This window comes from Lontra canadensis, unplaced genomic scaffold, assembly GCF_010015895.1.
Source record: "Lontra canadensis isolate GAN:19392208 unplaced genomic scaffold, GSC_riverotter_1.0 scaffold6, whole genome shotgun sequence".
Taxonomy (NCBI): Eukaryota; Metazoa; Chordata; class Mammalia; order Carnivora; family Mustelidae; genus Lontra; species Lontra canadensis.
This window is the reverse complement of record NW_022631000.1, coordinates 34237773-34261763: the sequence shown is the minus strand read 5'-3', so window position 1 is coordinate 34261763 and position 23991 is coordinate 34237773. Positions and strand designations below refer to the sequence as shown.

Here is a 23991-nt window from a genome sequence, read left to right as displayed (position 1 = left end):
CATGAGCTCCAGATGTGGGACCTGCCCAGGGCTGGTCCACAGCCACTCACAGAGGCACTGTGGGGAGTAGAAAAAACACAGAGTCTGGGATCAGAGGGCATGGCTTTCAGTTCCCATGCTGCAGAATTTAAACACCTGTTACTTCAGGAAAGTGTCCAGATTCAGTGTGGTGATGGGTGGGATCCAACTGTCATTAGTGTGGTGGCTCCTAGCAGCCTGGCACAAAATGTGATCAGTAACTGCATTTCAGATGAGTGGATGAATTCGTGATGTGAGTGTTTTATAAATACTACAGCATTATAGCCTCCTGCTTTCTTTAGTGCAATCTGGGTGGACAACTTGCATCTCCTCTAGCCCTAAGACCTCAAAAAAGCACAGACAGAACCTGGGAGGAATTACCCCAATGTTTTGTAGCACAAAGGCAATCCTACTCACTGCATGAGAGCGAGGGGTGAGGGGGCCAAATGTAATCCAGGACAGCATGAAAATGAAGGATGAAATCTACACACATTCAAATCTAGCCAGAATTCTGTTCTTGATCCCAAACTCCAGAAAAAGTGAAATGAACACAAAGTATGGTGGAGGGACAACTGTCTGCCTAGAGCAGGACCAAGTTCTAAAGCAAAGTAAGAGCAAGCAGAGGCACTCCTGATCGGCGTGCCACCCTTCTGAATGTCCAGACTCCACCTGCCAACAGGGGCTCAGCCCAAGCCTCATTGCCTTCCAAGTCAATAATCCGGTATGACTTGACAGTTGCCTAGTGAGCGTTCATGATGAGTCCAGACCATTGTAGATGTCTTGCGGGGGAAAGGGGAAAATCGGCACAATCTACTAACGATTCCTAGGTTTTTTTTGTTTCGTTTTTTAAAGATTTTATTTATTTATTTGACAGACAAAGATCACAAGTAGGCAGAGAGGCAGGCAGAGAGAGAGGAAGGGAAGCAGGTTCCTGGCTGAGCTGAGAGCCCGATGTGGGGCTCGATCCCAGGACCCTGGGATCATGACCTGAGCCGAAGGCAGAGGTTTTAACCCACTGAGCCACCCAGGTGCCTCTAATGATTCCTAGTTTTAAAGAAATAACAGCAAGGTGACATTTTTAAAACGCTTTTTAAAGAAATTTTCCCTAATGTGGAATATAGAATCCGTTAGTGCGAAATTAACTCATTCTGATTGCCATCACTTGCTCTAAACTACAATTTTTCTTTTTACTGTTCTTAAATAAGGTTTACTATGGGATGAATGATATGAACAAGATGCCAGAGTTGTTTAACCTTAACAAGAGAATTAACTCTTTGAAATTAATTTAGTGGGCTTGCTGACACACCTATAATGAGCATGTTTGTAAGCCTCCCACACAACATGCTTCCTTATGCCTCTGTGCTATAATGGAATTTTCCAGGTATTTTGTGTTCTGTTCACATAGGTGGCCTGCTATGGAGTGTTTATATACCCAGATTCTAGAAGGAATCTGTGTCAGTATGAACTGAAATGCACACAATCTATGTTTTTTCTAAAATATCAAAACCAGGGCACCTGGGTGGCTCAGTTGGTTGGGCAACTGCCTTCAGCTCAGGTCATGATCCTGGAGTCCCAGGATCGAGTCCCACATCGGGCTCCCGGCTCCATGGGGAGTCTGCTTCTCCCTCTGAACTTCTCTCATGCTATCTCTCACCGTCTCTCTCTCAAATAAATAAATAAAATCTTAAAAAAAAAAAGATGTGTGGTATGTACACACACACACATATGCGTGTGAATAAAATATCAAAACCATAGCATCTATCATTGATATTTAGGAAATATTTACACAATTGTATTTATTCTCAAAGACTGTGGTTTTATACTAAGGTTTATTGATATGGGTGTTGGCGTGTTAATTACTATAAACATTGACATATGCAGTAGACCCTCAGGATCCTCTCCCCAAAAGATACCCCACTCCACTCTTCTGGATAAACCCCAAACAAACATCAATTAACATAAATGCAGTCTATTTCCCAGCCACAGTACCTTTGCACATGCTATTTGCTCTGCGTAGAATGCCCATCCCCATCCAACTTCAACTCAATTTCCACTTTTCTTCTGAAATCCTTCCCTGGCTTTTGCCCCTCTTCCCACCAAGCTAAACTATGTTTTCTTCAGATAACACTAGTACCATACACACACTGATTATGATATTTGTGACCTCTAAATGTTATTGTATACAAATGTACTTCTCTACTTGACTGCTTCTTTTTTTAAAAAAAGCTTAAAAAACATAGAATCTATTCCTCTTTTAGCTGAATACATGAATACTGAATATCTGAACAACAATGGATAGTTATCCATGAAGACAGAGCTGAAGAATACTGGCCTATTGGGCATTTTTGTTACAATGTCATCTTGAAAACTATACGCCTGAAATAAATATTCCAGAGCTGATGTTTCTAGTTAAGTCTCATTAGTTATCACTTCCAATTGGAATGAATAGTTAGGTTTCACTATGGAGCTTTTGGCTTGCCTTATATATACCGCATGCCCATAAATAGTGAGAGTACTGGCTAATTAGTGTCCATTGTGGTAAAAGGGCAGGTGGTCAGGACCCGAGCTCCTCAGATAGCTGACAGAGGAACAGAATTAACATTTTGTTCTGTTTGCTCAAAGCATGGAGTTCAGTTCATCACCAGCATGGGCAAGCGTTTTTCCCCTCCTTATTAACATAAACCCTCATAACACACACAGAGTACAACACAAGAACACCTCTCTCCCTCTGAGTTGTCAGATGACTCAGAAGGGGCATTCAGAAATTCAAAAGCTCTTAATGAACGTGCTTTCCACTTCCCCGTCCATACCACTTCTAGTCTCTCAAGACGTTATTTTTAACTCCACATTGCTACAGCTGCACTTCAGAGAAAGCTAAGCAGAGACAGAGGTGCAGCGCTGTTTACAGGATGGAAAGCAAGTCCTCGGAAAGAAGCATGGTGTGAAAAAGAGAGAGGACGTGGACAAGGGCAGGCATCAGAGAGGAGTTCAGAACACTTCTCGGAAAATGGAACTCTTACAGAAGTCAAGTAGGACAGGAGGCAACACTAAGGAATGGGAAGTCATGATGATCAACCCCCTTCCTTAACTTAGGGTGCAGGTGGGGACACTCCCAACCCTGACCAAAGAAATGGACAGGATTCAGTATGGCCATTCTAAGGAAACTGGGAGTTTTGCCAGCTGGTATTAGATGAAAATCTCAGAAGCCACTATATATTTTAACCTAAACCAAAACCTCCAAGGCAAAGCTGACTATTCTTCTTTGATCTGATATACAACTCTGAGTCTGTGCTATTTTAGACCTTTGGAATCAAAGGAGTAAATTCCAAAGCCAAAAGAAGCTGACTAGTTTGGGAATTTCTTTTTTTATCTTCTGTGGCTTTCCTTGATACCAACTTTAGCCTAATTCCACCCAAGTAAAATTGCTTGATTTGCTCTCATTCCCTTCTTACTAAGCAGAAATGGTTCTGGTTGTCAAACATTCCTACACTTAGCCTGAATTATCCTGTGAATGGCACCTCTGGGGTTATGCGATGGGAAGATTTGCTTGAATTAAACCAAGAAAGCCCTCTCTAAGCATTTCCCTCCCTGGGTTGACTTTTTAGTCATTTTCTCTTGGGCACAGCTTACATGGACTCTTTTCTTCCACCAGTCTGAAAAGATAGTGTTTCCTGCAGCAGCATCAATGTGCTATTGTTGATATTTAATATTTTTAGTTTTGAAATAAATATGTATCACTTGAGGTCCCAATAGAAAAGAGATGGCACACTCAAATTAGTCAAGTCCAACCAGGTTTATTTACACAGGTGTAGAAGAATGACAGGAGAACCTGCAGTACCCAGGGTAAGCAGCCGAGAGGAGGAAGTGGTGGCCAGAGTCAGGCTGCAGAGAGTCATATAAGAAAGGCTTCATGAATTCCTTGTCCAAAACTTAAAACCTCTGGCAGAGACATACAGTCAGCCTAAGGTCACAGAGTCAATACCCAACTTCACTTTCCTTTCCCACTGGGGGGCCAAACCAGATGGTAGGGGCTCCCACGTAAGCCATGCAGGTTGGCTTCCTGGGGCAGAAAGCAGAGTGGAGAAGTGGAAAAGTAGATCTGGAGAAGCAAACAGAAGATAACTGGCACAAAAGAGAAGCTTTATCTTTTAAAATGCCAATTTAATACTTTGTTTCACCTAAGTCATAGTTTGAACTTCTTAATTTCCAGCCCTTTCCAGGGACAGGTAGTGTGAGGTCGTGCAAACTTCTTTCAATATGGTCTTTGAGGCACGTCTGGGTGGCTCAGCCAGTTAAGTGTCTGACTTGGCTCAGGTCATGATCCCAGGGTCCTGGAATCCAGCCCTATGTCAGTCAGTCTGCTTCACCCTCTCCCCCTACTCTTGCTCTCTCTTCTATTCCCTCTCTGAAATAAATAAATAAAATCTTAAAAAAAAAAGGGGGGGGTATGGTCTTTGAAAAAAATTAGAGAAAAAATAGGAATTCCTGAGGATTTTCCTTATGTGAGCCTTTTTTTATTGACATGGTTTTTTTCCATATTTTGGACAAGAAATAAAATGTAAAAGGATTGAAATCTAAAAATATCACTGCAAAGCTTTGCTATTCACATAGCTAAGCATGAAATACTCAAATAAAACTACAATTCTCCTTCCTTCCCATCTTTTCACATTTATTGAGCACTACTATGCCCTTAAGTGCCCTGTAATACATTAAAATGAAAAGGTAAATAGAAACAAACCAACCTTACCTATGTTGGCTCAATTTAAAAAGATGGCAGATGGGTAGGTAATCCAGTTCTGTTTGTTTTTAGATGACCAAAAAGGGGTAGTTCAAAAGTTGGCACTGGCTCCAGCCTTAGGTCTGATTTAGGCCTTGATGATGTCTCCAAGCTCCTTCTCTCAGATGTTCCTCCTCATACTGCTTGTTTGTCTACTCAAAAAGATTTTCTTTGTGGTAGGGGAATGGTGATAGGATTCCAAGCTTCCTACCCTACACCCACAAACTCAGAAGAGAAGTGATGTCTCTGTGTCACTGTAAAGCTCTGGGTTCACTCTGATTGGATGGGTTTAAATTACTCTTGAATCAATTACTGGAACCAGAAAAATGTTTTACTTTGGTTAACTTAAGTCAATGACAGTCCATTATTTGGTTTGAGTATGGAGACAATCCAATCCCAACATCCTGATAATGCGGGAGCGACAGATCCTCAAGGAACTATCTGATGGCTATTGGTGAAATGAGTGCCAGGGAAGTAACCACCACAAAGTAAAGACATATGCAAGAGTAAGAACTCTTCTTTATAGGGCACCTGGTTGGCTCAGTGGGTTAGGCCTCTGCCTTTGGCTCAGGTCATGATCTCAGGGTCCTGGGATCGAGCCCCACATCGGGCTCTCTGCTCAATGGGGAGCCTACTTCTCCCTCTTTCTGCCTGCCTCTCTGCCTACTTGTGATCTCTCACTCTCTCTGCCAAATAGATAGATAAAATCTTTAAAAAAAATCTTCTTTATGATTATCTTTTCAAGTGATTTACAAAAATCACATAAATATGTAGTTATCAATTGCCTGAGCATTTAAGAGACATCAACTTTGGTGTTATACATATTAGTTATTTTATTGAAAATTTTCTCTTTTACCTAAATACAATTTTAAAAACTAAGAAAATCAATTGACATCTGTTTCAAAGTTACCAACTTAGCCGCCCAATTAGCAAGCCCTTATTTCTACTCAAATGGATAGAAGTGGAGAATTTATGACAGTTCTAGACAGAAGGATGTGTCTTCTACATAGATTCCAAAAACTTTGAAAATATTTTTAAGATATTTTATATGCAAAACCAAATTTTAGAAAGAGTTTATCAGACCCTGAATTATATCCTAAAAAGGAATTGCTCACCTAGAAAATAGGTGGATGGGACCCTGAGCCAAACTTGAACAAGAGGCAAAAGCTAGAGAAAAGGAAAGGCCATGTAGCAATTAGTAGGAGAGCAAATGTCAGCCTTACACTACCTGGGGGTTGAGGACTCCAAATCATGCAGTAAATGAGATGGTTGGAAAAAAGATAGTGCTTGGCTAACTTATGAATCCAATAATAATCATAGAAAATAAATTGTTTGGACAGCTGCAGCTTCAGGCTTCATAGCTGAACTCAACAACAGTGGATGTCACACTGACAACTTGGTTTTTGCTCTAAATTCTTTATTTTACCCTTTGTCCACACCTGAAATATTGAAGAAAAACCCAAATAAACTTTTTGGACCTTCGCAAAATTCCAGCAATGAGAGAAAAGAGATCCCCCTGAGAGCATGAATAGAAAACAGTCACTGAATATATGCAAAATCACAGAAGTTTAAAGGAAGAAGATCTAAAAGGTCAAAACAAATGTTTTCCTATGAAAGGGGCTTGCTGAAAAGACAGAGAGTAAACTTTAGAAATCTTCATAATTTCAGTAAGATTTTAAAAGGTATTGTATTTAATTAAGGAATCTGGATTAGAAAAAATACTTTAAGATAAATACTAGAATTACTGAATTTAAGGATACCTCACTGGCACCAGTGAAGCTGTTGGGTACCATAGAAGACAAACCATGATTTGAAAACAGTGTCAAGAAACTATCTCAACATTCTTCCAAGTACTTTAAACATGTATTAACATATTTCATCTTCAGAGTCTTAATTTAAGCAAGTATTATTATTGCAATTCACAAATTATAGTTGACAAAAATGCTCCATAGGAAGGTTAAGTATGTTACCTAAAAGCACAAGTAGTAATTGGGTAGATATGGGTTTTAAACCCAGCACTCTTTTACTCAAAAGCCCATGCTCTGGTTTCACAAGTAAGTTACTTTAGGTTATCAAGAAATGGATAGTATTTCTATATTACCTACATTATTCTAGACGAGGGGCAGCAAACTTTTTCTATAAAGGGCCAGAGAGTAAATATTTTCAGCTTTGTGGAAAACACTGTCTCTGTTACAACCACTCAGCTCTGCCATTTAGTGAGAAAGCAGCCAAAGACACACATCAATAGTCACGAGTGCCTCCCAATAAAATTTTATTTACAAATACAAGTGGGGGTCAGATTTAGCCTGTGGGCCATAGTTTACCAACTTATATGTTAGAGCATATAAAAGATGAGAAGATAATGATTTTTAATGAAGCCATCACAGCACTAATACCAAAATGTTTCAAAGATCATGTACAAAAATTTTAAATTATCTCACTTACAGAAATGCAAAGTACAAATACAAATTTTGCAAATGAAACTGGCAGCAAAACCATTACACGGTGACCAAATAGAGGTTATTCTAGTAGTATAAGAAGGTCTAACTTTTAAAAATCTATTATTATAATAATATAAATAAATAAAATAAATGACACATATTATTGGTTCTTCAGACAGGATTTTCAGAATTCAACATCCATTTCTAACTTAAAAAAAAAACTGGTTAAAAAAAAAAGAGTAACAATATTACCTTAATATGATAAATAATATCTCTGCCAAAAAGTGTGGGCATTATAAAAACGACTTAAATATTAAAGACATTCCCATGAAAATAAAATATAAGATAAAAGATAGCCTTTACCAACACTGTTATTTAATATTATTTTGAAAGTTCTAGCTGTGGTAATATGATCAGGAAAAAGATTAGAAAGTAGGAGCCAAAATTAAAATAATTTCCAGGTGATATAATACATAGTATCACAGCTTACTGCAGCACAAGCCCAGAAGGAGAAACTTCCTTGGGAACAAGCACCAGGGTAGGAAAACCCAAATTGTAATTAATGAAATCCTGGAGGCTCAGTGTGCACAACTCTGAGAATTAAAGACTCAAGGTGGGACTACTCTTGTGGGGGTAATCTACTTTAGTTAGGTTTTACCTCCAGGAGATTTACCAAATGTTCATAGTGAAGATCAGAGAAAAAGAGAAAAATACCCTCATGCTTCTGCCAGGAGGAGAGGAAGTAACCATTTTGAAATACAGCCTAGCATTTTGTTCAACAAGCTCTGCCCTCAAAAGAAACTATTTTACCAGAGATTAACCTATTTGATGTTTTATTACAGTATAACTGGCTTAGAGGAAGAACTACATCCAACTCCAGCTCCTTCTAGCCACTAAAATGGTAGAGAAAGTCTTTCAGTAGTTGAAAGGAGGAGGAGGAGGTGGAGGAGGTGGAGGAGGAGGAGGAAAAGAAAGAAAGAAAGAAAGAAAGAAAGAAAGAAAGAAAGAAAGAAAGAAAAAGAAAGAATCTAGTTCCACACAAAAAATAATAAGGATCAGAAATAAAAACTATATATATATTTTATAGGTGAATACAAAGATTTTTTTTCTTAGTATTTAAATCTTTTAAAAAGATAATTGTTTAAGATAAAAATGATAATACCATAGTATGGGTTGTATAATACATGGAGAAGTAAAGAGTATGAGAACAATCGTACAAAGGCTGGGAGGTAAGAAACAGAAGTATACTTTGTAAGGTTCCTGTACTATATGTAAAGTCCTATATTATCACTTGAAGGTTGAGTGTAATAAATTAAAGATATATACTAAAACCCTAAAGCAACTATTAAAATAACAAAACAAAGAGTTATGGCTAAAAACCAAAAAAGGAGGAAAAATGGAATCATAAAAAATTTTCAATCCAAAAAGCAAAAGGGAACATAGAACAGATAAGATAAATAGAAAATAAACAGTCATGATAGATTTCAATTCAAACATATCAATAATCATATTAAATGCAAATAGTCTAAATAACCCAATTAAAAAGTACAGAAATATCAAGTTGAATAAAAATAAACAAGACCCCAATTGTATGCTGCCTAAAGAGATTTACTTTAAAATTTAAAGACACAAGTCAAAACAAAAAGGATTGAAAAAGATATACCAATAATAATACTAATCTGAAGAAAGGTGGACTAGCTATATTAATATCAGACAAAATAGATTTCAAGGCAAAGAGTATTAGTAGGGTCACATGCACTCATGTCATATTGCTAAAATCATCAATTTATCCTAAGACATAACAAATCTAAATATTTATATATTTCATAACAGAGTTTCAAAATGCATGAAGCAAAAACTGGTAGAATTATAAGGAAAATCCATAATTATATTTGGAGAATTTAATACATCTCTTTTATTATCAATAAAATAAAGATATAGAGAATCTGTAATGATATAGAAGACTTGAATAGTATTAACAACTAACTTGCTAAAATTGACCTTTATAAAAATTTCTACCTAAGGACTTCTGGGAAAGATGGTAGAGTAGGAGGACCCTAAACTTACCTCATCCCATGAATAGAACTATAGATAACAGGGGAGCCTAGGTGGCTCAGTGGGTTAAGCCGCTGCCTTCGGTTCAGGTCATGATCTCAGATTTCTGGGATCAAGCCCCGCATCAGGCTCTCTGCTCAGTGGGGAGCCTGCTTCCTCCTCTCTCTGCCTGCCTCTCTGCCTGTTTGTGATCTCTCTCTGTCAAATAAATGAATAAAATCTTTAAAAAAAAAGAACTATAGATAACAGTCACATCAATGTAAATAACCCATAAAGTGACCTGAAGAGTGGCAACAACTAAATGTAGAGAAGAGGCCCCATCAAAGAGGGTATGAAGGGCAGAGAGGCAGTCCGGAGCTAAACCCCAGGGTCTGTCTACCATAGGGAGGGAGCCACAGGTGTGGAGAAGGGAGAGAAACAGACTATTATGCTAAGAAGCCCACATGAAGAAGACAAATCCTCATAACATTTCCCTTTGAAAATCAGAGAGGCTGGATTTCATGAGTTCTTACAACAAGCAGGCATAAAACCTGGAACTTTAAAAATCAGCAGGCTCAGCTCTAGAAGAGCTCAGAGGGAGATAGGAAACTGAGCCCCTGCCCTTAAAGAGACAGCACAAAAACCAGCCCACTGAAATACAGCATAGAAACAGGAGTTTGAAAAACACTTGCCTCAGTTCTGGTGCTGCAAGTCCTCTCCCAGAAGACTAGCACAAACCTTGCCAACACCATGTCTCAACTGCACTTTTTTCAGGGCCTCATTACTGGTAGCAACATCAGCTGGTTGCCCTCGCAGAGGATGCACACACCTTGTTAGAGTTGCATGCCCCACTCATGAGCACTCTGTGGAGTGGCCCTAACCTGCCCCCATCTTGGGAGTGGCTGTGCCTTCCCTGTGGAAAATAACCTGTGCCACCTTATTAAAAGTGCATGCCCTGCCCACTACTTTTAACAGCAAGAGATGTAGCTGACTTTTCTAACACGGAGAAGCAGACATAGAGAGTTAGACAAAATGAGAAGAGAGAGGAATATGTCCCAAATGAAAGAACAGGACAAAATCATAGCAAGAGACCTAAGCAAAATGGAGATAAGTAATATGCCTGTTAGAGAATTTAAAGTAGTAAGCATAAAGATACACACTGCTCTTAAGAAAAGAGTGCAGGGGCACCTGGGTGGCTCAGTGGGTTAGAGCCTCTGCCTTCGGCTCAGGTCATGATCCCAAGGTCCTGGGATCGAGCCACGCATGGGGCTCTCTGCTTAGCGGGGAGCCTGCTTCCTCTTCTCTCTCTCTCTGCCTGCCTCTCTGCCTGCTTGTGATCTCTGTCTGTCAAATGAATAAATAAAATCTTAAAAAAAAAATAGAAAAGAGTGCAGACATCAGTGACACCCCTACCAAAGAGATAAAAAAAGAACTAATCAGAGATAAAGAACACAATGATTGAAATTAAAAATACACTCATGTAATAAATAGCAAGCTAAAGAAGCAGAGGAATGAATCAATGACCCAGAGTACAGAGTAATGCAAAGTAATTAAGCTGAGCAAAGGAGAAAAAAATTAAGCAAAATGAGAATAGATTTAGGGAACTCCATGACTCTATCAAGCCTAATAAGATTCCCATTATAGGGATCCCAAAAGAAAAGAAAAAGGTGGCAGATATTTATTTGAAGAAATAATAGCTGGAAAACTTCCTGAATTGGGGGAAGGAAACAGAAATTCAGATCCAGAGGCACAGAGATTCCCCCAATAAAATCAACCTAAGGAAGTCCACCAAGACAAATAGTAATTAAAATGGCAAAAAGTAGGGATAAAGAAAAAAATTTTAAGTTTTCAGGAGAAAAGAAGATAGTTACATAAAAAGGAAATCCCTAAGGCTATCAGCAGGTGTTTCAGAAGAAAGTTTGCAGGCCAGAAGGGAGTAGTATATTCTACTACAAATGATGAATGGTAAAAATCTGCAGCCAAGGGATGCCTGGGTGCCTCAGTTGGTTAAGCCCCTGCCTTCAGCTCAGGTCATGATCCCAGAATCCTTGGACTGAGTCCTGCATTGGGCTCCTTGCTCAGCAGGGAGCCTGCTTCTCTCTCTGTCTCTGCCTGCCACTCTGCCTGCTTGTGCTCTCTCTCTCTTTCTCTCTCTCTCTGACAAATAAATAAATAAATAAAATCTTTTTAAAAAAATCTGCAGCCAAGAGTATTTTATTCAGCAGGGATATCATTCAGAATAGAGGAAGAGATAAAGAGTTTCCCAGACAAACAAAAGTTAAGGGAATTCATGACCAGTAAACCAGCCCCAAATGTCAAAGAGGACTCTCAGTAGAAAACAAAAACCACAATTAAGAGTAAGAAAAATAGGAAGCACAAAAGCAGTAAAAATAAGTATACACACAAAGCTCAGTCAAGGGATTCACAAAGTCAAAGGATGTAAAATATGACAACATATACATAAAATGTGAGGAGAAGAAGAGTAAAGAATGGGCTCAAAACTTAAGTGACTATCAACTTAATATAGACTGCTATATGCAAAAGCTGTTATATACAACCTAATCACAACCACAAATATAAAACCAGGAATATATATGCAAAAATTAAAGAGAAAAGAATCCACAGTTTGGCGATTGTGGACATTGCTACTATGAACAGTGGGGTACAGGTGGCCTTCCTTTTCATTACATCTGTATCTTTGGGGTAAATACCCAGTAGTGAAATTACAGGGTCATAGTGTAGCTCTATTTTTAATCTTTTTGAGGAATCTCCACACTGTTTTCCAAAGTGGCTGCACCAACTTGCATTCCCACCAAAGTGTAAGAGGGTTCCCCTTTCTCCACATCCACTCCAACACTTTTTGTTTCCTGTCCTGTTGATTTTGGTGATTCTAACTGGTGTAAGGTGGTACCTCAAAGTGGTTTTGATTTTAATTTCCCTGAAAGCTAGTGATGATGAACATTTTTTTCATGTGTCTGTTAGCCATTTGTGTGTCTTCTTTGGAGAACTGTTTGTTCATGTCTTCTGCCCATTTTTTGACATGATTATCTGTTTTTTGGGGGTGTTGAGTTTCCACAATCACCAAACTGTGGAAAGAGCCAAGATACCCTTCAACAGATGAATGGATAAAGAAGATGTGATCCATATATACGATGGAATATTACACAGCCATCAGAAAAGATGAATACCCAACTTTTGTATCAACATTGATGGGACTGGAGGAGATTATGCTGAGTGAAATAAGTCAAGCAGAGAAAGTCAATTATCGTATGGCTTCACTTACTTGTGGAGCATAAGGAATAACACGGAGGACATTATGAGAAAGAAAGGAAAAGTGAATTGGGGGAAATCAGAGGGGGAGATGAAGCATGAGAGACTGTGGACTCTGAGAAACAGAGCCTGGTGGTGGGTATTAAGGAGGGCACATAGTGCATGGAACACTGGGTATGGTACATAAACAATGAACCTTGGAACACTGAAAAAAAAATTAAATTAAGATGTTAAAAAAAAAAAGAGAGAAAGAGAGAGAAATGCATCCAAGCATATCACTAAAGAAAGCCAACTTATGGTGAGAGAAGAAAGCAAGAGAAGAAAGGAACAGAGATCCACAAAAACAAACACAAAACAAATAATAAAATGGCAATAAATACAATAAATATATACCTACCAATAATTACTTTAAATGTAAAGGACTAAATGACCCAATCAAAAGACAGAGGGTAACAAAATGGATTAAAAAATAAGACCCATCTCCTAGCCTCAGCAATCAGACAACAAAAAGAAATTAAAGGTATCCAAATCAGCAAAGAAGAAGTCAAACTCTCACTCTTTGCAGATGATATGATACTATATGTGGAAAACCCAAAAGGCTCTACTCAAAACTGCTAGAACTTGTACAGGAATTCAGTAAAGCATCAGGAAATAAAGTCAATGCACAGAAATCAGTTGCATTTCTTTACACTAACAACAAGACAGAAGAAAGAGAAATTAAGGAGTCCATCCCATTTACAATTGCACCCAAAACCATAAGATACCTATGAATAAACCTAACCAAAGAGGCAAAGAATATATACTCAGAAAACTATAAAGTACTCATGAAAGAAATTGAGGAAGACACAAAGAAATGGAAAAATGTTCCATGCTCATGGATTGGAAGAGCAAATATTGTGAAAATGTCTATGCTACCCAAAGCAATCTACACATTTAATGCAATCCTTATCAAAATCCCATCCATTTTTTTCCAAGAAATAGAACAAATAATCCTAAAATTTATATGGAACCAGAAAAGACCTCGAATAGCCAAAGGAATATTGAAAAAGAAAGCCAAAGTTGGTGGCATCACAATTCCAGACTTCAAGCTCTATTACAAAGCTGTCATCATCAAGACAGTATGGTACTGGCACAAAAACAGACACATAGATCAAAGGAACAGAATAGAGAGCCCAGAAATAGACCCTCAACTCTATGGTCAACTAATCTTTGACAAAGCAGGAAGGAATGTCCAATGGAAAAAAGACAGCCTCTTCTACAAATGGTGCTGGGAAAATTGGACAGCCACATGCAGAAAAATGAAATTGCACTATTTCCTTACACCACACACAAAAATAGACTCAAAATGGATGAAGGACCTCAATGTGAGAAAGGAATCCATCAAAATCCTTGAGGATTTCTGCAAAGAAGACATCCAGATGGCCAACAGACACATGAAAAAGTGCTCCATATCACTCGGCATCAGGGAAATACAAATCAAAACCACAATGAGATACCACCTCACACCAGTCAGAATGGCTAAAATTAACAAGTCAGGAAATGACAGATGCTGGCGAGGATGCGAAGAAAGGGGAACCCTCCTACACTGTTAGTGGGAATGCAAGCTGGTGCAACCACTCTGGAAAACAGCATGGAGGTTCCTCAAAATGTTGAAAATAGAGCTACCCTATGACCCAGCAATTGCACTGCTGGGTATTTACCCTAAAGATAAAAACATAGTGATCCGAAGGGGCACGTGCACCCGAATGTTTATAGCAGCAATGTCTACAATAGCCAAACTATGGAAAGAACCTAGATGTCCATCAACAGATGAATGGATAAAGAAGATGTGGTATATATACACAATGGAATACTATGCAGCCATCAAAAGAAATGAAATCTTGCCATTTGCGACGACATGGATGGAACTAGAGGGTATCATGCTTAGCGAAATAAGTCAATCGGAGAAAGACAACTATCATATGATCTCCCTGATATGAGGGAGAGGAGATGCAACATGGGGGGTTAAGGGGGTAGGAGAAGAGTAAATGAAGCAAGATGGGATTGGGAGGGAGATAAACCATAAGTGACTCTTAATCTCACAAAGCAAACTGAGGGTTGCAGGGGGGAGGGGGTTGGAAGGGGGGGGTGGGGTTATGGACATTGGGGAGGGTATGTGCTATGGTGAGTGCTGTGAAGTGTGTAAACCTGGCGATTCACAGACCTGTACCCCTGGGGAAAAAAATACATGTTTATAAAAAAATAAAATTAAAAAAAAAAATCCTTGAGGAGAACACAGGCAGCAACCTCTTCAACCTCAGACACAGCAACTTCTTCCTAGGAACATCGCCAAAGGCAACAGAAGCAAGGGCAAAAATGAACTATTGGGACTTCATCAAGATTAAAAGCTTTTGCACAGCAAAGGAAACAGTTAACAAAACCAAAGACAACTGACAGAATGGGAGAAGATGTTTGCAAATGATGTATCAGATAAAGGGCTAGTATCCAAAATCTATAAAGAGCTTATCAAACTCAACACCCAAAGAACAAATAATCCAATCAAGAAATGGGCAGAGAACATGAACAGACACTTCTGCAAAGAAGACATCCAGATGGCCAATAGAGACGTGAAAAAATGCTCCACATCACTCGGCATCAGGGAAATACAAATCAAAACCACAATGAGATGCCACCTCACACCAGTCAGAATGGCTAAAATTAACAAGTCAAGAAATGACCAATGCTGGCAAGGATGCGGAGAGAGGGCAACCCTCCTACACTGTTGGTGGGAATGCAAGCTGGTGCAACCACTCTGGAAAACAGTGTGGAAGTTCCTCAAAAAACTGAAAATAGAGCTACCATATGACCCAGCGATTGCACTACTAGGTATATATCCTAAAGATACAAACATAGTGATCCGAAGGGGCACGTGCACCCGAATGTTTATAGCAGCAATGTCTACAATAGCCAAACTACGGAAAGAACCTAGATGTCCATCAACAGATGAATGGATAAAGAAGATGTGGTATATATACACAATGGAATACTATGCAGCCATCAAAAGAAATGAAATCTTGCCATTTGCGACGACATGGATGGAACTAGAGGGTATTATGCTTAGTGAAATAAGTCAATCAGAGAAAGACAGCTATCATTTGATCTCCCTGATATGAGGAAGTGGAGATGCAATGTGGGGGGTTTGGGGGTAGAAAAAGAAATAATGAAAGAAGATGGGATCAGAAGGGAGACAAAGCATAAAAGACTAAATCTCAAAAAACAGACTGAGGGTTGCTGGGGGGAGGGGGGACGGGAGAGGGTGGTGGGGATATGGACATTGGGGAGGGTGTGTGCTATGATGAGTGCTGTGAAATGTGTAAACCTGGCGATTCACAGACCTGTACCCCTGGGGATAAAAATACATTATATGTTTATTAAAAAATTTAAAAATTAAAAAAAAAACCATCTATATGCTGCTTACAAGAGACTCACTTTAGACCTAAAGACACCTGCAGATTGAAAGTGAGGGGATGGAGAAATATTCATCATGCAAATGGATATGAAAATAAAACTAGGGTAGCAATGATTTATATCAGAAAAAAATGACTTTAAAACAAAGACTGTAGGGACACCTGGGTGGCTCAGTTGGTTAAGCAGCTGCCTTCAGATCGGGTCATGATCCCGGTATACTGGGATTGAGTCCCACATCGGGCTCATTGCTTGGCAGGGAGCCTGCTTCTCCCTCTGCCTCTGCCTGCCACTCTCTCTGCCTGTGTTCACTCTTGCTCCTCTCTCTCTGACAAACAATTAAATAAAATCTTAAAAAAAAAACAACAACAACAAAGACTGTAAAAAGAGACATAAAAGGACACTATATAATCATAAAGAAAACCATCCAATGAGAAGGCATAACAATTGTAAAGATTTATGCAGCCAACATGGAAGCACCCAAATACATAAAACAGATAATAACAAATATAAAGGAACTAATCGACAGTAATACAATAATAATAGAAGACTTTAACATCCCACTTATATCGATGAATAAATCAATGAAACAGAAAATAAATAAGGCTGACACATTGGATCAGATGGATTTAACAAATATATTCAGAACATTCCATCCTAAACCAGCAGAGTACACATTCTTTTCAAGTACACACAGAACGTTCTCCAGAATAGATCACATATTAGGTCACAAAACAAGTCTCAACAATTTCAAAAAATCAAAGTTATACCATGCATCTTTTCTGATCATAATGCAGTGATACTAGAAATCAACCACAAGAAAAAAATGTGGAAAGAGCAAACATACACAGAGGTTAAAGAACAAGATGCTAAATAATGAATGGGCCAACAAGAAATCAAAGGGGAAATCAAAAAATACATGGTGACAAACAAAAATGAATAAACAGTTCAAAGCCTTTGGGATACAGCGAAGGGAGTCGAAGAGGGACGTTTATATCAATATAGACCTACCTCAAGAAGTAAGAAACATCTCAAGCCATGTAACTTACACAAAGAGAAACTAGAAAAAGAACAATCAAAACTCAAATCCAGGAGAAGGAAGGAAACAGTAAAAATCAGACAGAAATAAATGATATGGAAAATAAGAGAACATTAAAACAGATCAATGAAACCACAAGCTGCTTCTTTTTTTTTTTTTACATTTTATTTATTTGACAGAGAGAGAGAGAGACCACAAGTAGTTCGAGAGGCAGGCAGAGAGAGAGGAGGAAGCAGGCTCCCTACTGAGCAGAGAGCCCGATGCGGGGCTCGATCCCAGGACCCTGAGATCATGACCTGAGCCAAAGGCAGAGACTTAACCCAATGAGCCACCCAGGTGCCCCCACAAGCTACTTCTTTGAAAAGATCAACAAAATGTATAAACCTCTACCTGGACTCATCAAAAAGAGAGAGAGAGGGAGGGAGGGAGAAAGAGAACTCAAATAAACAAAATCAGAAATGAAGAGGAGGAATTACAACCAATACCACAGAAATACAAAGATTATAAGAGAATATTATGAAGAATTACATGTCAACAAATTAGACAACCTAGAAGAAATGGATAAATTCCCAGAAATATATCACCTACCAAAACTGAAGCAGGAAGAAATAGAAAATTTGAACAAACTTATTACCAGTAATGAAATTGAATCAATAATCAAAAAACTCCCAGCAAACAAAAGTCCAGGACCACGAGCCTTCACAGGTGAATTTTGCCAAACATTTAAAGAAGAGTTAATACCTATTCTTCTCAAACTTTTCAAAAAAATGGAAGAGGAAGGAAAACTTCTAAATTCATTCTATGAGGTCAGTATTACCCTGATACCAAAACCAGACAAAGTTGTCCCTGGAAAAGAGAACTACAGGCCAATATCTCTGATAGACATGGAAGAAAAAATCCTCAAAAAAATAGTACCAAACTGAACCCAACAATACATTAAAAAAATCATTCACCATGATAAAGTGGGATTTCTTCCTAGGTTACAAACAAGTGTTGCTCAATATTCACAAATCAATCAACATGAAATATCACATTAACCAAAGAAAGGACAAAAACCATATGACCATTTAAGTAGGTGAAAAAAAATAAAAGCACTTGACAAAGTACAATATCCATTCATGATAAAAAAAAAAAAAACCTTCAACAAAATAGGTTTAGAGGGAATACACCTCAACATAATAAGAGCCTTACATGAGAAACCAACAGTGAACATCATACTCCTTAGTGAAAAGCTGAAAAGCTCTGATTTTCCCCTAAGGTCAGGAATAAAACAAGGATGTCCACTCTGACCACTTCTTTTAAACACAGTACTAGAAGTCCTACCCATAGCAATCAGACATCAAAAATAAATAAAAGACATCCAAATCAGTAAGGAAGAAATAAAACTTTTACGATTTGTAGATGACATTATACTACATAAAACAAAATTCAAAGGAACACACATGCCTCTGTGTTTATGGCAACGTTATTTACAATAGCTAAGATATGGAAAGAGCCCAAATGTCCATTAATAGAAGAATGGATAAAGAAGATGTGGTGTGTGTGTGTGTGTGTGTATATATATATATACACACACACACACACACACACACAATGGAATATTACTCAGCCATAGAAATGAAATTTTGCCATCTACTACAGTATGGATAGAGCTAGAGAGTATGATGCGAAGCAAAATAAACCAGAGAAAGATAAATACCATATGATTTCACTCATATGTGGAATTTAAGAAACAAAACAAATGAGCGGGGGTGGGAGGAGGGAAGAGAGACAAATCAAAAACAGACTTTTTTTTTTTAAGATTTTATTTAGTTACTTGACTCAGTGAGAGAGGGAACACAAACAGAGGGAGAGGGAGAAGCAGGCTTCCCCCCGAGCAGGGAGCCCAATGCGGGGCTTGATCCCCGGACCCTGGGATCATGACCTGAGGCAAAGGCAGATGCTTAACGACTGAGCCACCCAGGCACCCCCAAAAAACAGACTCTTAACTATAGAGAACAAACTGATGGTTAACAGAGGAGAAAGGGCAGGGGAAGTGTGAAATAGGTGTTGGTATTAGGGGATTGAGAGTATACTTATCTCGGGGCGCCCGGGTGGCTCAGTGGTTAAAGCCTCTGCCTTCCACTTGGGTCATGATCCCAGAGTCCTGGGATCGAGCCTCACATTGGGCTCTCTGTTCAGCAGGGAGCCTGCCTCCTCCTCCTCTCTCTCTCTGCCTGCCTCTCTGCCTACTTGTGATCTGTCTGTCAAATAAATAAAAATCTTTAAAAAAAAAAAAAAAGAAGAGAAAAGAGAGTACACTTATCTTGATGAGCACTGTGTAATACATGGAAGTGTTGAGTCACTATATTGTACACCTGAAATGAATACAACACTGTAAGTTCACCACGCTGAAATTAAAAATTTTTAAATTAAAAACCTTAAAAAATTATGGGGCACCTGGGTGTCTCCGTGGGTTAAGGCCTCTGTCTTCAGCTCAGGTCATGATCCCAAGGTCCTGGGATCAAGCCCCGAGTCAGGCTCTCTGCTCAGCGGGGAACTTGCTTCTCTCTCTCTCTGCCTGCCTCTCTGCCTACTTGTGCTCTCTGTCTGTCAAATAAATAAATAAAATCTTTAAAAAATAAAATAAAATTCTACCTAAGAACAGCAGAACACCTACCCATTCTTTTCAAGCACCGAAGGAACAAAGGAATATGTATAAAGATGATCATATTCAAGACTATTAAAAAAATCCCAATAACTTTTTAAAAATCCAAATCATATTAAAATATGTTCTTTAGTCCCATTGGTATAAAATTAGAAATTAATAACAGTGAGATTTCTAGAATATCCTCAAAGACTTGTGCAAGATTGCTAATGGCAACTTGAAATTCCCAAATACCTATCAAAAGGTGAATAAGCATCCCTTCTGCCCATGGACGCCACTGAGTAAGCATTGTCAAAGTCTCCCCTCCCATTGCTGTCATGTTTAAGTCAGAGTCTCCCAAACAGCCTGAACAGCTGCGGAAGCTCTTCATTTGAGGTCTGAGCTTTGAAACAACCAATGAGAGTCTGAGGAGCCATTCTGAGCAATAGGGAACACTTACAGGCCATGTGGTAATGAGAGCTCCAAACACCAAGTGCTCCAAAGGCTTTGGGTTTGTCACATATGCCACTGTGGAGGAGGTGGATGCATCCATGAACGCAAGGTCACACGAGGTGATGGAAGAGTTGTGGAACCAAAGAGGTCTGTCTCAAGGAGAACATTCTCAAAGACCTGGTAAAAGATTTTTGTTGGTGGCATGAAAGAAGACACTGAAGAACATCATCTAAGAGATTCTTTCGAACAGTGTGGGAACATCGAAGTGACTGAGATCGCGACTGACCGAGGCAGTGGCAAAATGAGGGGTTTTACTTTTGTAACATTTGATGACCATGACTCTGTAGACAAGATTGTCATTCAAAAATACAATACTATGAATGGCCACAACTGTGAGGTAAGGAAAGTGCCATCTCAGCAAGAGATGGCTAGTGCTTCGTCCAGCCAAAGAGGTCGAAGTGGTTCTGGAAACTTCAGTGGTGGTCGTGGAGGTGGTTTTGGTGGGAATGACAACTTTGGTCATGGAGAAAACTTCAGTGGTCAAGATGGCTTTGGTGGCAGTCAAGGTAGTGGTGGATATGGTGGCAGTGGGGATGGCTATAATGGATTTGGTAATGATGGAAGCAACTTTGGAAGTGGTGGAAGCTATAATGATTTTGGCAATTACAACAATCAATCATCAAGTTTTGGACCCATGAAAGGAGGAAATTTTGGAGGCAGAAGCTCTGGCCCTTATGGTGGTGGGGGCCAATACTTCCCCAAACCACAAAACCAAGGTGGCTATGGTGGTTCCAGCAGCAGCAGTAGCTACAGCAGTGGCAGAAGGTTTTAATTACTGCCAGGAAACAGCCTACCAGGAGAGGAGAGCCAGAGAAGTGACAGGGAAGCTACAGGTTACAATAGATTTGTGAACTCAGCCAAGCACAGTGGTGGCAGGGTCTAGCTGCTACAAAGAAGACATGTTTTAGACAATACTTATATGTATGGGCATAAAACTCGAGGACTGTATTTTTCACTAATTGTATAACAAGTTATTTTAGTTTCTGTTCTGTGGAAAGTGTAAAGCATTCCAACAAAGGGTTTAAATGTAGATTTTTTGTTTTGCATCCATGCTGTTGATTGCTAAATGTAATAGTCTGATCATGATGCTGAATAAATGTGTCTTTTAAAAAAACTGAATAAGCAGGGGCGCCTGGGTGGCTCAGTGGGTTAAGCCGCTGCCTTCGGCTCCGGTCATGATCTCAGGGTCCTGGGATCGAGCCCCGCATCGGGCTCTCTGCTCAGCAGGGATCCTGCTTCCTCCTCTCTCTCTGCCTGCCTCTCTGCCTGCTTGTGATCTCTCTCTGTCAAATAAATGAATAAAATCTTTAAAAAAAAATAAAAAAACTGAATAAGCAGATTGCAATATATCTATACACTGGAGTAGTATTCAACAATAAAAAGAATGAAGATGAAACCATATGATAATTGACTGTCTCTGCTTGACTTATTTCACTCAGCATAATCTCTTCCAGTCCCATCCATGTTGATACAAAAGTTGGGTATTCATCCTTTCTGATGGAGGTGTAATACTCCATTATATAAATGGACCATATTTTCTTTATCCATTCACCTGTTGAAGGGCATCTTGGTCCTTTCCACAGTTTGGAGACTGTGGTCATTGCTGCTATGAACGTTGGGGTACAGGTGGCCCTTCTTTTCACTACATCTGTATCTTTGGGGCAAATACCCAGTAATGCAATTGCAGGGTCATAGAGTAACTCTATTTTTAATTTCTTAAGGAATCTCCACATTGTTTTCCAAAGTGGCTGCACAAACTTGTATTCCCACCAACTTGTGGAGCATAAGGAGACAGTGGGAGATGGAGAGAAGTGAGTTGGGGGAAATCAGAGGGGGAGATAAACCATGAGAGACTGTGGACTCTGAGAAGCAAACTGAGGGTTTTGGAGGGGAGGGTGGTACGGAGTTGGGTGAGCCTGGTGGTGGGTATTAAGGAGGGCACGTATTGCATGGAGCACTGGGTGTGGTGCATAAACAATGAATTTTGGAACACTGAAAAAATTTTAAATTAAATTTTTTAAAAAATCATGACACACAGTTTTTATACTCTTACCCAATGAAGGACTTTGTAATCTGAGATTGTATTTAGATTTTTGACTAGAGCCAAAGATGGACTAGCTAAATAATCAAATCAATATATCTTATAGAAATTAAATGAATACACATAAAACTACAATTAAAATGTCAACTGACAAATATTTGTAATCTACATTTTTATAATTAACAGATGTTTTCATTAACTTTTTATGTAGTTGAGATATTTGTCAAATTATTGAAATTTTTAGTTTGACAGTAAAGATTTTTCTGATGAATTTAAAAGACATAATTGTTTTTTCAAATGTAATTACATCATTTTATTTTCAAAGATTTTAAGTAGTAAATAAAGGAGCTTATGTCACTGGTTTCTAAGATGAATAAAATAAATTTGGACACTAAAAGAAAAAAAAGAATGAAGTTGTGCTATATACATAGATGAATCTCAAAATAATTTTGCTGAGTCAAAAAAGCCAGACCAAATATATATATATTTATATATATATATATATATATATATATATATATACTCTATAATTCCATTTATATGAAGTTTTAGAAAATTCAAACTAATCTAAAGTTATAGAAAGCAGATCAGTTATTACTTGAGGATGGAAAAGAGGGTTATGGAGGAACCTTCTAAAGGAATGAAGCTCTAACTGTAAAACTTCAGACATTAGCCATCTGGAGGGGAAGACATTTGGGGATTCAGGGTTCTTTTTCTTCTCTTCAAATTCAGTCCTTTGTCTGGGAGGCTTTCCTCAGCTAACACTTAGAATTGTGTCTCTGGCTCTGTTTCTGAAGATGCCATTAAATGAGAGAGGAAAAGCACAGAAAATTAGGGAAAACAAAAATGCAGCAAAAGCAAATGTCATGAACAGCTAATAGTTCTTCATTTAGGTTTACTTCTGTGGCACAAGGAAGATGTTAGCAAAGATGTAGAGAAGGGGGAACACTGTTGGTAGAAATACAAGCTGATATAGCCACTCTGGAAAACAGTATGGAGGTTCCTCAAGACGTTAAAATAGAGCTACCCTATGGCCCAAAAATTGCATTTCTAGGTATTTATCGAAAAGATACAGATATAATGAAAAGAAGGGGCACATGCACCCTGATGTTCATAGCAGCAATGTTCACAATAGCCAAACTGTGGAAGGAGCCCAGATGTCCTTCAACAGATGAATGGGTAAAGAAGATGTGATTCATATATACTATGGAATAGTACTCAGCCATCAGAAAGGATGAATACCAACCATTTGCATCGACATGGATGGAACTGGAGGGGATTATGCTAAGTTAAAAAGTCAAGTAGAGAAAGACAATTATCATATGATTTCACTCATATGTGGAACATAAGGAATAGGACAGAGGGACCATAGGAGAAGGGAGGGAAAACTGAATGCGAAGAAATCAGAGAAGGGAGAGAAACCGTGGGAGACTCTGGACTTGGGGAAACAAACTGAGGATTACAGAAAGGAGGAGGGTGGGTGGATGGGGTGACCGGGTGATGGAGATTGAGGACACGTGTTATGATGAGCACTGGGTGTTATACACAACTAATGAATCGTTGAACACTACATCAAAAACTAATGATGTACTATATGTTGGCTAACTGAACATAATAATTTAAAAAATTATTTTTAAATTTTTTAAAATTTAAAATTTAGTTACTTATAAAATTTAAAAATTTTAAAAATTGGTTTTTAATTCATTTTCCTTATACCACAGTAACTGTAAGAGTCTGGACACATTTTGTCAACCCTTGATTATGAATTTCCCCACTTACAATAATTGC

General features: G+C 38.7%; 1 protein-coding gene and 1 pseudogene across 2 annotated transcripts in view; one reads left to right on the top strand and one right to left on the bottom strand.

The window, feature by feature from the left end:
- The window catches only part of KCNAB1 (potassium voltage-gated channel subfamily A member regulatory beta subunit 1), a 402643-nt gene that overhangs the window by 312422 nt on the left and 66230 nt on the right, over positions 1 to 23991 (bottom strand). The gene's annotated exons all lie outside the window — the stretch shown is intronic.
- Positions 19988 to 20934, top strand: LOC116864712 (annotated as a pseudogene).